Source organism: Heterodontus francisci, chromosome 4, assembly GCF_036365525.1.
Source record: "Heterodontus francisci isolate sHetFra1 chromosome 4, sHetFra1.hap1, whole genome shotgun sequence".
In the NCBI taxonomy this organism is placed as follows: Eukaryota; Metazoa; Chordata; class Chondrichthyes; order Heterodontiformes; family Heterodontidae; genus Heterodontus; species Heterodontus francisci.
The window spans coordinates 50,167,364-50,179,878 of record NC_090374.1 but is presented as its reverse complement, the minus strand read 5'-3'; the positions used below and the strand labels follow the sequence as shown (position 1 = coordinate 50,179,878).

Here is a 12,515-nt window from a genome sequence, read left to right as displayed (position 1 = left end):
GTTTTATTTTAGAAAAAAAAAGTTCTGGCAATGGACTTTGTTGGCTTACCCCTACCGTAATTCTAGATGCTTACTGCAAGCATGAATCATTATCAGCTGCTTCCCTGTAGTGAACTTCGAAGTTTTGTAATAGTGACTGCGTAGTTAATGTGGTTTGACAGCTGGTTAATTATTAAATGTTACAACTCATTGCACATTGCCACACTACTGCCATCAGCTTATAGTGTGATTAGGCAAGTGGTTAATGTGCATTCAATCTACTCTTCACCTCAAAACTCCCCCTACCCCCAGTGCAAAAAGTAGTATTCTTGACTTCATTGAATAATCAAATTGAATTAATTTTTTTATGTTCTTGCCCAGTGAAGCTACATAACTCGAGAAATTTCTTCAAAGATATTTCAACCAATTTTTTAAACTCCCCTCCACTTGAATTTTTTGTCCTTACTTATCTTGAAGGCACAGACTAATTTATGGTTCAAAAAATGCTGGCATTCTTGGATACCTTGGCCAAGTGGCCATTTGCATTCATAAACTAAGGTAGTGAATTCTTGCAGTCAAGAATAAGACTAGCTTTTTTTAAAAAACCATTCCCTTCACCTGCAAAGTCTCAAGTGTCTGAGGCCACCCCTAACCAATGCTTCAGATAAAATCTGCGAACTCAATGCATTAAGGTTAAAACCTGCAAAGTTCCTGGTTTGTAGTGCTCTGTTCATTACTGGACAAATGCCTTTTTATTAGGATATTTTTACCATTGTTAGTGCAGATCTGTATCTTATGGGGGGAGGGTGGTGTGATGGTAATGTCACTGAACTAGTAACCCAGAGGCCCAGACTAATGCCCTAGGGACATGGGTTCAAATCCCACCACGGCAGCTGGTGGAATTTGATTTCAATCAATAAATTCAATCAATCAATTAAAAAAAAACTGGAATTGAAAGCTAGTCCCAGTAATGATATCATCGAGTGTCGGAAAAACCCATTTGGTTCACTGATGCCCTTTAGAGAAGGAAATTTGCCGTCCTTACCTGGTCTGGTCTTTGTGTGATTTCAAACCCACAGACTCTTAACTGCCCTCTGAAATGGCTTAGCAAGCCACTTGTGTCAAGGGCAATTTGGAATGGGCAACAAATGCTGGCCTTGCCAATGACGCCCACATCCCATGAAAGAATAAAAAAAAACTGACTGGAGGCTCTGTTGTCCATTATGAATTCTTCAATAAAATTTGTCCTTGCAGCAGGAGAAATGCAAAGTTAGATCTGAAAAACTTCATTTACTATTTTAAAATGTCATGATATATTCTCATTTAATTCTGTGCCTTCTTGCCCAGAAATAATGTTTGAAGAAGCATGGGTAGAGACAGAAATCTACAAATGCTGTTCTGGTGAGGTACTTTTGTCAGCAATTATACTTCACTGGTTTTAGACATCCTGCAGTCTAGCTGTTCTGCCAGTTTTGTCATGAGATTTGCTAGTTTGACAACATTTCTGTTGAAATTTGAACCCTGTTGCCTTTTCCTGTAGCTAGTCATGGGTTCTTGAAGCTTAAAAATGAGACATAGCTGCCTAAAAGTAGCACTTTGCTCTTTCCAGAAAGCAGTGAGATTTAGTTATTAAATCACTAACTCTGTACTTTGCCAGGTGTCTGAACCCATAGGTGTGATTTTATACTGGTGAGTGTGGATTTAGTACTGCAGCTGCATGCTGTAATTTGTTGCTTTTAACGCCCAAGTCAAATTTCTCCCCCATTGGTAGAAAAGTTAATTTGAAACATATCAAAATTTACTGAGTCATCTGCACAGCAAGTGGGGGTTCCCTTAGTGAATCAAGGGAATTTTAGACTCTCTCCTTTTGCAAAACTTCTGGCCTCCATATGATTGCACAGATGAGGCTGGGAAATTCTTGGCTTGAGCCCAGATTCCACTGTTATGTGGCTATGCAACTGTGCTGCTGCCTATTGGAAGCCTAATTTTACTCCGTTCACCAGATTGTAGTACTGCTGCTTTTTCATTGTTGGGAAAATTGCATCAAGGTTGGTAGCAAAATCAGCCCAACACCTAAGTCTCTCTTCCCGTCTCTCCATCACCAGTGCAATGAGAACCTTGTCTCAAACCCATTCCTTGTGTGATTATATAATGGTGAGCTAATTCTGTGATTGTGCAGTAGAAGTTTTCTCAGAATCTTGGCTCATAAATGAAACAGATGTGGGGGTTTTTTTGGAAAAACAGCAGTAATTTATAAAATAATGCATTATTAACCTTAGGATTAACTATTGGTCAGCAGTCTAGAGGTTAACACAACTGCAAATGTGTGCTGGGTTTTTACATGTTGAATCTAGTAAAAAGAAGCCCTTTCCCTCCCCTTCTCCTGACATTACATAAATGTTCCTGTGATGTAATACAAATCAGCATGTGCATCCAGGCCAGAAAGAGAAAGCCAAAAGTATCTGCTGGTGGTATGAACTGGATATCTCCAGAACACTCTGGTTTGTGGTTTTGAAATATCTCTCCTTGCTGATAAACTTCCGAGAAAACTTTAATTCTCTGGCGGGAATAATGAATAGCAGTTGAAATTATAAGTTCTTTTGCATCGTAACGTTTACAGCTTGAAGTTGAATGTGAAGTGCTTTGTTCACATGTTCTGTCCCTGAAAGCCTGATTTTGATTAGTTTTGTGCTTTTGGTCAGATTGAAAGTGTAATTAACAGGATGGTAGAATAGACAAGAGGCTGGAGCTGAACTTGGAGATGGTAATACTATATTACATTTACTTATAGTGCAAAAACTGAAAGCAGCGGAATAGTATTTGTAAGTTGAAGAGGTGGGCAGAGAAAAAGAAGTGTGGGAACTTAAGTAAATGGAGTGCGCTCATGTGAATGGCATAAAAATGATCATGGGTTATAGAGCTGGCTGACGCAGTTGGTTGTTGAGTATTTAACCCTTCAACTGTATTGCTCGGATTCCAACTTGTATAGCAACTTCGCAGAATTTTTCTTGGAATGTATTTTGCATTTTTGAAAAGTGGTAGCAGGAGATAGCATAGTCGGGGGGATAGACAAAGTTCTTTACAGCTGAGAGCGAGTCCAGAAGGCTGTGTTGCCTGCCTGGAGCCAGGGTTCGGGACATACGATCAGGACTGGAGAGGAACTTGTAGCAGGAGGGGGAGGATCCAGATGTCCTAGTCCATGTGGGTACCAATGACATAGTAGAACTAGGAAAGAAGTTGTGCATAGGGACAATGAGCAGCTACGGAACAAAGCAGCCTGCTTGATTGGTACACCGTTCACAAACATTCACTCCCTCCACCACTGACACACAGTGGCAGCAGTGTGTACCATGTACCATCTACAAGATGCACTGCAGCAACTCACCAAGGCTACTTAGGCAGCTCCTTCTAAACCTGCGATCTCTAGAAGGACAAGGGCAGCGGATGCGTGGGAACACTACCACCTGCAACTTCCACTCCAAGCCCCACACCATCCTGACTTGGAACTATATCGCCATTTAAGAAGTATTTAGATGAGCACTTGAAATGCTGTAGTAGACAAGGCTATGGGCCAAGTGTTGGAAAATGGGATTAGAATATTTAGTTGCTTGATGGCTGGCACCGACATGATGGGCCGAAGGGCCTGTTTCTATATTATATAACGCTATGACTCTGACTCTAAAGGGGCCATTTTCAAGTTGCCAGGCAGTGAACAATGGAGTGTCGCAAGGATTAGTGCTGGGGCTTGGATGAAGAGACAGAGTAATTTATCAAAGTTTGCTGCTGATACAAAGGTAGATGGAAAGGTAAGCTGTGGGGAGGACACAGAGAGGCTGCAAAGAGATGTGGACAGGTTAAGTAAGTAACAAGATGGCAGATGGAGTATACTGCAGGGAAGTGTGAAGTTATTCACTTTGGTAATAAGAATAGAAAAGCAGAATTTTTTTAAAAGGAGTGACAATTGTAAGTGTTGATGTTCAAAGAGATTTAGGTGTGCTTGTACAAGGAACACAAAGTTAGCATGCAGATATAGCAAGCAATTAGGAGGGCAAACGGCACGTTGGCCTTTATTGTAAGAGGTTTGGAGTACAGGAATAAAGAAGTCTTGCTACAGTTGTACAGGGTTTTGGTGAGACCACATCTGGAGTACTGTATGCAGTTTTGATCACATTTAAGAAAGGGTGTACTTGCATTGGAGACGGTACTGTGAAGGCTCACTTGGATGAGGGAGCTGTCGTACGATGAGAGGCTAAGTAAATTGGGCCTATATTCTCTGGAGTTTAGAAGCATGAGAGGGGATGTCATTGAAACATACAAGATTCTGAAGGAGTTGGATATGGCAGACAATGAGAGATTCTTTCTGCTGGTTGGAGAATCAATAAAACGGGGGCACAGTCTCAGGATAAGGGGCCGATCATTGAGGACGGAGATGAGGCTAAATTACTTTACTATGGGGAGACGGCCTGCTGGGAGCAGGGCAGGATTCCACAGGATCTTTGTGATGCCGTTATCGTTACCTTGTACAACAACAGAGGAGAAAAATCAGACTGCCCCAGCTACTGTGGGATCACCCTTTTTATTGCTGGGAAGATCCTGGCTAGAATACCTCTGAACAGGCTTGTGCCTGCCATTGCAGAAGAAAACCTCCCAGAGAGCCAGTGTGTTTTCAGAGCAAACAGAGGCACCACAGACATGGTACTCCGACAATTACAAGAAAAGTGTTGGGAACAAAACAGAGCCTGTACGTCACTTTTGTACACGTCACCAAGGCATTCGACACTGTGAGCAGCGATGGACTTTGGAAAATCTTGGGAATAACTTGTATTCCCATCCAGGTTCCTAGCCATGGTGAAGCAGTTTCATGAAAATCCGTGCAGACAAGTCAAGTGAAACAGCAAACTCTTGAGTCCCTTCTGTATATTCAATGGCATAAAGCAGGGATGTGTGCTGGCCCCGACCCTATTCATCTTTTTCAGCGTGATGCTGCAGCAAGCAACGGAAGACCTTAGGAGGGAGTTTACGTACGCTTCTGGACTGATGGACCCTTTTCATACTCTGGCATCTTCAGGCTCACACAAAGACAGAAGAAAAACTGATCCGTGAACTTTTTTCGCCGATGACTGACTGTGCTCTCCTGGTCCACGGTCAGTCAGACCTGCAACGTTTAACAACACATTCTTGAGGCGGCACAACTCTATAGACTAAAAATCAGTTTAAAGAAAACTGAAGTCCTGCATCAGCCTGCACCCCAAGAAGAATATAGACCACCAAGCATCGTCATCGAGGGAACCGAGCTGAAGATGTCATCAAGCAACTAACTTATTTGGGGATCTTCATCTTGTTTGATGCCACCATAGTCAAGGAAGTGGACAATAGGCTTTCAAAAGCAACCAGAACATTCGCCAGACTGTGCAAACGTGTGGAACAACCACAGCCTCAGAGCACAGACCAAACTCCGTGTACAAAGCCATAGTCCTGACCACCCTTCTGTATGGTGCCATGTCATGGGTCCTATACCACTGTCATGTACGCCTTCTAGAGTGCTTCCATCAGCGCCGCCTCCGCAGCATCCTCAAGATCCGCTAGCAGAACTGCATCTCAAACATTGAAGTCCTGGAAACAGCCAACAGCTCCAGCATCGAGGCTATCCTCCTGCAAAGCCAATTGCGTTGGGCGGGTTATGTTGCCCAGATGGACGACCGTTGCCTGCCCAAGATAGTGTTGTATGGAGAATTGACAACGGGTGAAAGGAACAGAGGGGCCCCTTGCAGACATTTCAAGGACTCCCTGAAGAAGTCCCTCTCTGTGTGCCACATCGACCAACGCCAGTGGGAAGCACAGGCCATAGATTGTGATACCTGGAGATGCTACGTCAGGAGGGCTACAGGCACCTTTGAGACTGAGCGAAGAACCAGCATGGAAAAGAAAAGGAGGAGAAGGATAGATCCAATTGCCCCCAGCAGCGACTACACCTTCACGTTTACCCACTGAGGGAGAATCTGCTGGTTACGGATGGGCCTGCAACCAATGACTAAACCTTCCCAAAATCATTGTTTGCGAAGAAGTGCCAAAAGAGAAAGATGGGGAGACGGTGGCATAGTGATTTTGTCACTGGACTAGTAATCCAGGGGGCTGGGTGAATGTCTTGCAGACACGGGTTCAGATCCCACCATGGCAGCTGGTGGTATCTAAATTCAACTAATTAATACAAATTCAATTAATTGATAGAAATCTAGAATTGAAAGTTAGGTTGATAGTCTCAGTAATGGTGCCTCATTGATTGTCCTAAAAACACATCTGGTTCTTCTTTGGCCTCCTTATCTCAAGAGACAATGGGTAAGCGCCTGGAGGTGGTCAGTGGTGTGTGGAGCAGCGCTTGGAGTGGCTAAAAAGGCTAATTCTAAAGTGACAGACTCTTCCACAGGTGCTGCAGAAAAATTTGTTTGTCAGTGCTGTTACACAGCTGGCTCTCCCCTTGCGCCTCTGTCTTTTTTCCTGCCAACTGCTAAGTCTCTCCGACTCGCCACACTTTAGCCCCGCCTTTATGGCTGCCCGCTAGCTCTGGCAAATGCTGGCAACTGACTCCCACGACTTGTGATCAATGTCACAGGACTTCATGTCGCATTTGCAGACGTCTTTAAAGCGGAGATATGGACGGCCGGTGGGCCTGATACCAGTGGCGAGCTCGCTGTACAATGTGTCCTTGGGGATCCTGCCATGTTCCATGCGGCTCATGTGGCCAAGCCATCTCAAGCGCCGCTGACTCAGTAGTGTGTATAAGCTGGGGATGTTGGCTGCCCCGAGGACTTCTGTGTTGGAGATACGGTCCTGCCACCTGATGCCAAGTATTCTCCGGAGGCAGCGAAGATGGAATGAATTGAGACGTCGCTCTTGGCTGACGTACGTTGTCCAGGCCTCGCTGCCATAGAGCAAGATACTGAGGACACAGGCTTGATGCACTCGGACTTTTGTGTTCCGTGTCAGTGCGCCATTTTCCTACACTCTCCTGGCCAGTCTGGACATAGCAGTGGAAGCCTTTCCCATGCGCTTGTTGATTTCTGCATCTAGAGACAGGTTACTGGTGATAGTTGAGCCTAGGTAGGTGAACTCTTGAACCACTTCCAGAGCGTGGTTGCCGATATTGATGGATGGAGCATTTCTGACGTCCTGTCCCATGATGTTCGTTTTCTTGAGGCTGATGGTTAGGCCAAATACGTTGCAGGCAGCCGCAAACCTGTCAATGAGACTCTGCAGGCACTCTTCAGTGTGAGATGTTAAAGCAGCATCGTCAGCAAAGAGGAGTTCCCTGATGAGGACTTTCCGTACTTTGGACTTTGCTCTTAGATGGGCAAGGTTGAACAACCTGCCCCCTGATCTTGTGTGGAGGAAAATTCCTTCTTAAGACTTGAACGCATGTGAGAGCAGCAGGGAGAAAATAATCCCAAACAGTGTGGGTACGAGAACACAGCCCTGTTTCACACCACTCAGGATTGGAAAGGGGTCTGATGAGGTGCCGCTATGTTGAATTGTGCCTTTCATATTGTCTTGGAATGAGGTGATACTTAGTAGCTTTGGACATCCAATCTTTTCTAGTAGTCTGAAGAGACCACGTCTGCTGACGTGGTCAAAGGCTTTGGTGAGATCAATGAAAGCAATGTAGAGGGGCATCTGTTGTTCGCGGCATTTCTCCTGTATCTGTCCTTCAGGGAAGGAAATCTGCTATCCTTACCTGGTCTGGCCTACATGTGACTCCAGACCCACAGCAATGAGTTTGACTCTTGACTGCCCTCTGAAATGGCCTAGAAAGCACTCTGTTCAAGTGCAGGTGGGCAACATATGCTAGTCTTGCCAGTGACACCCACATCCCATGAAGGAATATAAAAACTCAAAGGGTTGTGAATGTTTGGAATACCCTACCCCAGAGAGTTGTGGATGGTCCATCGTTGAATACATTTAAGGCTGGGATAGACAGATTTTTGATGTCTCAGGGAATCAAGGGATATAGCAAGCGGGCAGGAAGGTGGAGTTGAAACCTAAGATCAGCCAGCATCACATTGAATGGTGGAGCTGGCTCAATGGACCATATGATCTACTCCTGCTCCCATTTTTTTGTGGTGTTGTGTAACTTCCGTCAGTTTCATAGAGGAATTTATTGGAATGAATGCCCTGCAAACTGTTAGACTGCTGTAAGATGCAACAGGTTATTGGTGAAGTAAGGTATTAAAAGAACATGTGAATAATAGGATCGATTAGGTGACCTAGATATTTGTAACATTCATAGTTTTTCATATTTACAAAGGACTTTTCATGAGAAAACATATGGTCAAAATTCAGTTTGCGTTGCGAAGTTGTTTTTTTTTGTAGGTATACACAATTTGTTGGACTACAATCTGATTGGAATAAATGCACAAATTTATCCCAAATGGGTAACAGTACCATGGCTTAGGATTTCCAATGGTAACCCACTTGCTTTTTTTTTAACAGGTGGTACTGTTGATATAATTGTAAACAGAAGCCTGTATATCTTGGTGTACAGATGGTAGCTTATTCAGCTAAGTTTTTAATGGTTTTAAAAAGTAACTTGACTTCAGTTTACGTGGTCAATTTGAGAGCTAAAATTCAGCTAACAGTTCTAGAAATTAATTGAGCATCATTTAGCATTTTTAATGTGTCTTTTTCCACCTGTCCTTCTGCCTCAAATTTTCTGTGCCACTTTGCAACATAACCATGTTTCCATAGTGCAATTCCATGCAACCGCTTACTGTTGCTGTGTATCAAGAGTTCACCTGCAGTAGTTTCCTTCTGGTCCAACTGCTTCCTTTTTGGAGTCTAATCTTAGAATTAATTTAAACTTTACTCTAATTGTCTTCCAAGTATCATTAAAAACGTCCAGTCCTGTTGGTTCCTTTACGGTAATGAAATGCAGTTCAAATTAAGCAAAAAAAAAAACATGCAGTGAGAAAATTTCATTGGTCCCAGCAAGCTCCTTCTCTTCACAAACCATATATAATATTCCCTGCTGTGAAATAAAAGGTTACTACACAAGATAAGAGTTCATGGTGTTGGGGGTAATACATTAGCATGGATGGAAGATTAGCTAAGAGGAAACAGTTAGGATATTTGGGGCATTTTCAAATTGGCAAACTGTAACCAGTGGAGTGCCACAGGGATCAGTGTTGGGGACTCAACTGTTTAAAATCTATATTAAGCACTTGGATAAAGGGACTGAATGCATTGTAGCCAAGTTTGCAGATGATCCAAAGATAGGTAGGAAAGCAAGTTGTGAGGAGAACACAAAGTCTGCAAAGGGGTATAGATAGGTTAAGTGAGTGGGCTAAAATTTGGCAGATGGAATATAATGTGAGAAAATATGAGGAAGAATAGAAACACATGGAAAGAGACTGCAGAGTGCTGCAGTCCAGAGGGATCTGGGTGTCCTTGTACATGAATCCCATACCTGCATGTAGGAAGACCAATGAAATGTTGGCATTTATTGCAAATGGAATGGAGTATAAAAGGGAAGTCTTGCTACAACTGTGTACAGTTTTGGTGTCCTTACTTGAGGATCTACTTGCATTGGCAGCAGTTCAGAGAAGGTTCAATAGGCTGATTCTTGGGATGAAGGGGTTGCCTTATTTGGAAAGGTTGAGCAGGTTGGGTCCATCCTTATTGGAGTTTAGAAGAATGAGGTGATCTCATTGAAACATATGATTCTGAGGGGGCTTGACAGGGTAGTTGCTGAGAGGATATTTCCCCTTTATGGGGGGAGTCTATAACTAGGGGGCAGTTTCAAAATAAAAAGGTCTCTCTTTTAAGACAGATATGAGGGGGAATTTCTTCTCTGAGGGTCGTTAATCTTTTGAATTCTCTTCCCCAGAGAGTAGTGGAGGCTGGGTGATTGAATATATTCAAGACTGAGGTAGACAGATTTTTGATCTACAAGGGAGTCGAGGTTTATGGGGACAGGCAGGAAAGTTGGAGCTAAGGTCACAATCAGATCAGCCATGATCTTATTGAACGGCAGAGCAGGTTCGAGGGGTCGAATGGCCTACCCCGCTCGTGTTTCTTCATCTGTAATACTACATTCAATTCTTAAATCTATCTAACCCAACTTTCTACAGAAGTCAGCTGACTGGAGGAAACACTCTGTGAACCTTTGCACAATTTTCAAGGATCTTGATGATTTCAGTCTGTTAATCCAATCCACACTTATTTCTGAAACTTGATCTTCAAATCAACCAAGATTAGAAGTCATAGAGAGATACAGCACTGAAACAGGCCCTTCGGCCCACTGAGTCTGTGCCGACCAACAACCACCCATTTATACTAATCCTACATTAATCCCATATTCCCTACCACATCCCCACCATTCTCCTACCACCTACCTACACTAGAGGCAATTTACAATGGCCAATTTACCTATCAACCTGCAAGTCTTTGGCTGTGGAGGAAACTGGAGCACCCAACGGAAACCCACACAGTCACAGGGAGAACTTGCAAACTCCACACGGGCAGAACCCAGAACAGAACCCGGGTCGCTGGAGCTATGAGGCTGCGGTGCTAACCACTGCACACTTTTACGTGGAGCAAAGCCCATTGACACACAATGGGGGAGAGAAGTCACTAACAGTACAGTAGTAGGCTGTAGGGCAGAAAATTCCATCTTTTTAAAAAAAAAAAAGTGGAAATCTTATGCTAAAAATTTTAGATTACATTTTCTTCCTGGAATTGACCGAATACATTTCTGCTGAAACATACGTGGTTTGGTTTGGATTAGTTCAACTAAAGATTTATAAACAGCTAAGACTGGATTTCTGATACAGGGACAGTTGCACAAAATTATAGTTGTACTATGTTGTATAATTGTGCAATTTAATATTCTTTTCATCTCTTGTTTTCTGCTCCTTCTCCTGAATGTGTTGGTTCAAGGGAAACTTGCATTCATATATCACCTTTAAGACAGAAAAACATTCCAATGTGCTTTACAGCAGTGTAATCAGACAAAAAAAATTGACACCAAATCAAAGAATGAAATATTGGGGTGTGGGGGTGGGGTGGTGGTGACTGAAAACTTGCTCTGAGAGGTAGCTTTTAAGGAAAGTGTTAAAAGGAAGAGAGAAATGGCAAGGCGGGGAGGTTTAATGAGTGAATTTCAGAGCTTAGATCTGTATTACTTGAAAGCACAGCAGCCAGTGTTGGTGTGAAGGGAATGTGAGATGCAGGAGAGGACATGGCACTATGTTGCTGTGCCAGTTATTATCTTCAGGAGATGAGAAAGGCGGTTGGAATGCAACGCCAGATATAACAGCTTCTCGCCTGATGATGCAACAATTCTCCGCATTTTTTTTTTATTCATTCATGGGATGTGGGCATCGTTGGCTAGGCCAGCATTTATTGCCCATCCCTAATTGTCCTTGAGAAGGTGGTGGTGAGCTGTCTTCTTGAACTGCCGCAGTCCATGTGAGGAAAGGACACCCACAGTGCTATTGACTTCGTAGCGTTTAGATACAACTGTGTGGCTTGCTAGGCCATTTCAGAGGGCATATAAGAGTCAACCACATTGCTGTGGGTCTGGAGTCGTATGTAGGCCAGACCAGGTAAGGACAGCAGATTTCCTTCCCTAAAGGGCATGAGTGAACCAGATGGGTTTTTACAACAATCGACAATGGTTTCATGGCCATCATTAGACTAGCTTTTTAATTCCAGATTTATTAATTGAATTCAAATTCCACCTTCTGCTGTGGTGGGATTTGAACCCATGTCCCCAGAGCAATACCTTGGGTCTCTGGGTTACTAGTCCAGTGACAATACCACTTCGCCACCGCCTCCCTATTTGAATGGTAGATACAGCATTGTTGTCTTAAGATAATTCCTAGTAAATTTTGCAATGCACGAGAATCTTCAAAATACGTTTACCCTTGCACAGAAAGTGAATGTGGAATAGCATTCAGTGACTCTATTTTCAGTCTGTGAATTCAGTTTAATGATCTTAAAAACCCAGTCTGGGGAGGCAGAAGTAGCCACTGCTTTGTTGTGATAAACTGTGATTAACATTCATTTTCATAGTTGCGTTAACTGAACTGAAGGCCTTTGTCTTCTAATTGAATGTGCTTGCAGTAGTGAAAATCTCTCTCGAAGTTGTATCTACCCAAGGAAACAATGCAAGTACAATAACTTCCAAAAGAGCCACATGTGGTTGTGAACATAAACTTTTAAATGAAAGTAGAGCTTAGTGGCTCTAACTGAAATTTAAAATGTACTTTTAATACTACGGACAATCTTGCTTGGCTGCAAACTGCAATACAATTTCACAAATCATGCTTTTTGTAAGAGGGGAATGAATGCTGAGATGCAAAATATGTACAAATTACTGTCTGCTTGCATAATGGAAAACTGCATCTTTTCCACAGCACTTTTGGGAAGAGTTACTTGGTTTTCTGTTCAGGGAAAATAGCTCCCACTGGGTCCAAAAACTGCTGTAGACCATGATGTAAACCATCATGTATTCTTGCTGCACTCACACCACTGTTCCATTG

General features: G+C 43.1%; 1 protein-coding gene across 3 annotated transcripts in view; it reads left to right on the top strand.

Annotated features, from left to right (window-relative positions):
- iqgap2 (IQ motif containing GTPase activating protein 2) overlaps window positions 1-12,515 on the top strand; it is a 416,923-nt gene that overhangs the window by 73,510 nt on the left and 330,898 nt on the right. Inside the window, exon 1 of one of the 3 annotated variants that reach the window (XM_068029498.1) lies at window positions 2,392-2,480. The exons of the other annotated variants lie outside the window; for them this stretch is intronic. The gene's annotated coding sequence lies outside the window, so the exon portion shown is untranslated. Of the gene's footprint in view, window positions 1-2,391; window positions 2,481-12,515 lie in introns of those variants that run through there. 3 annotated transcript variants of the gene reach the window in all.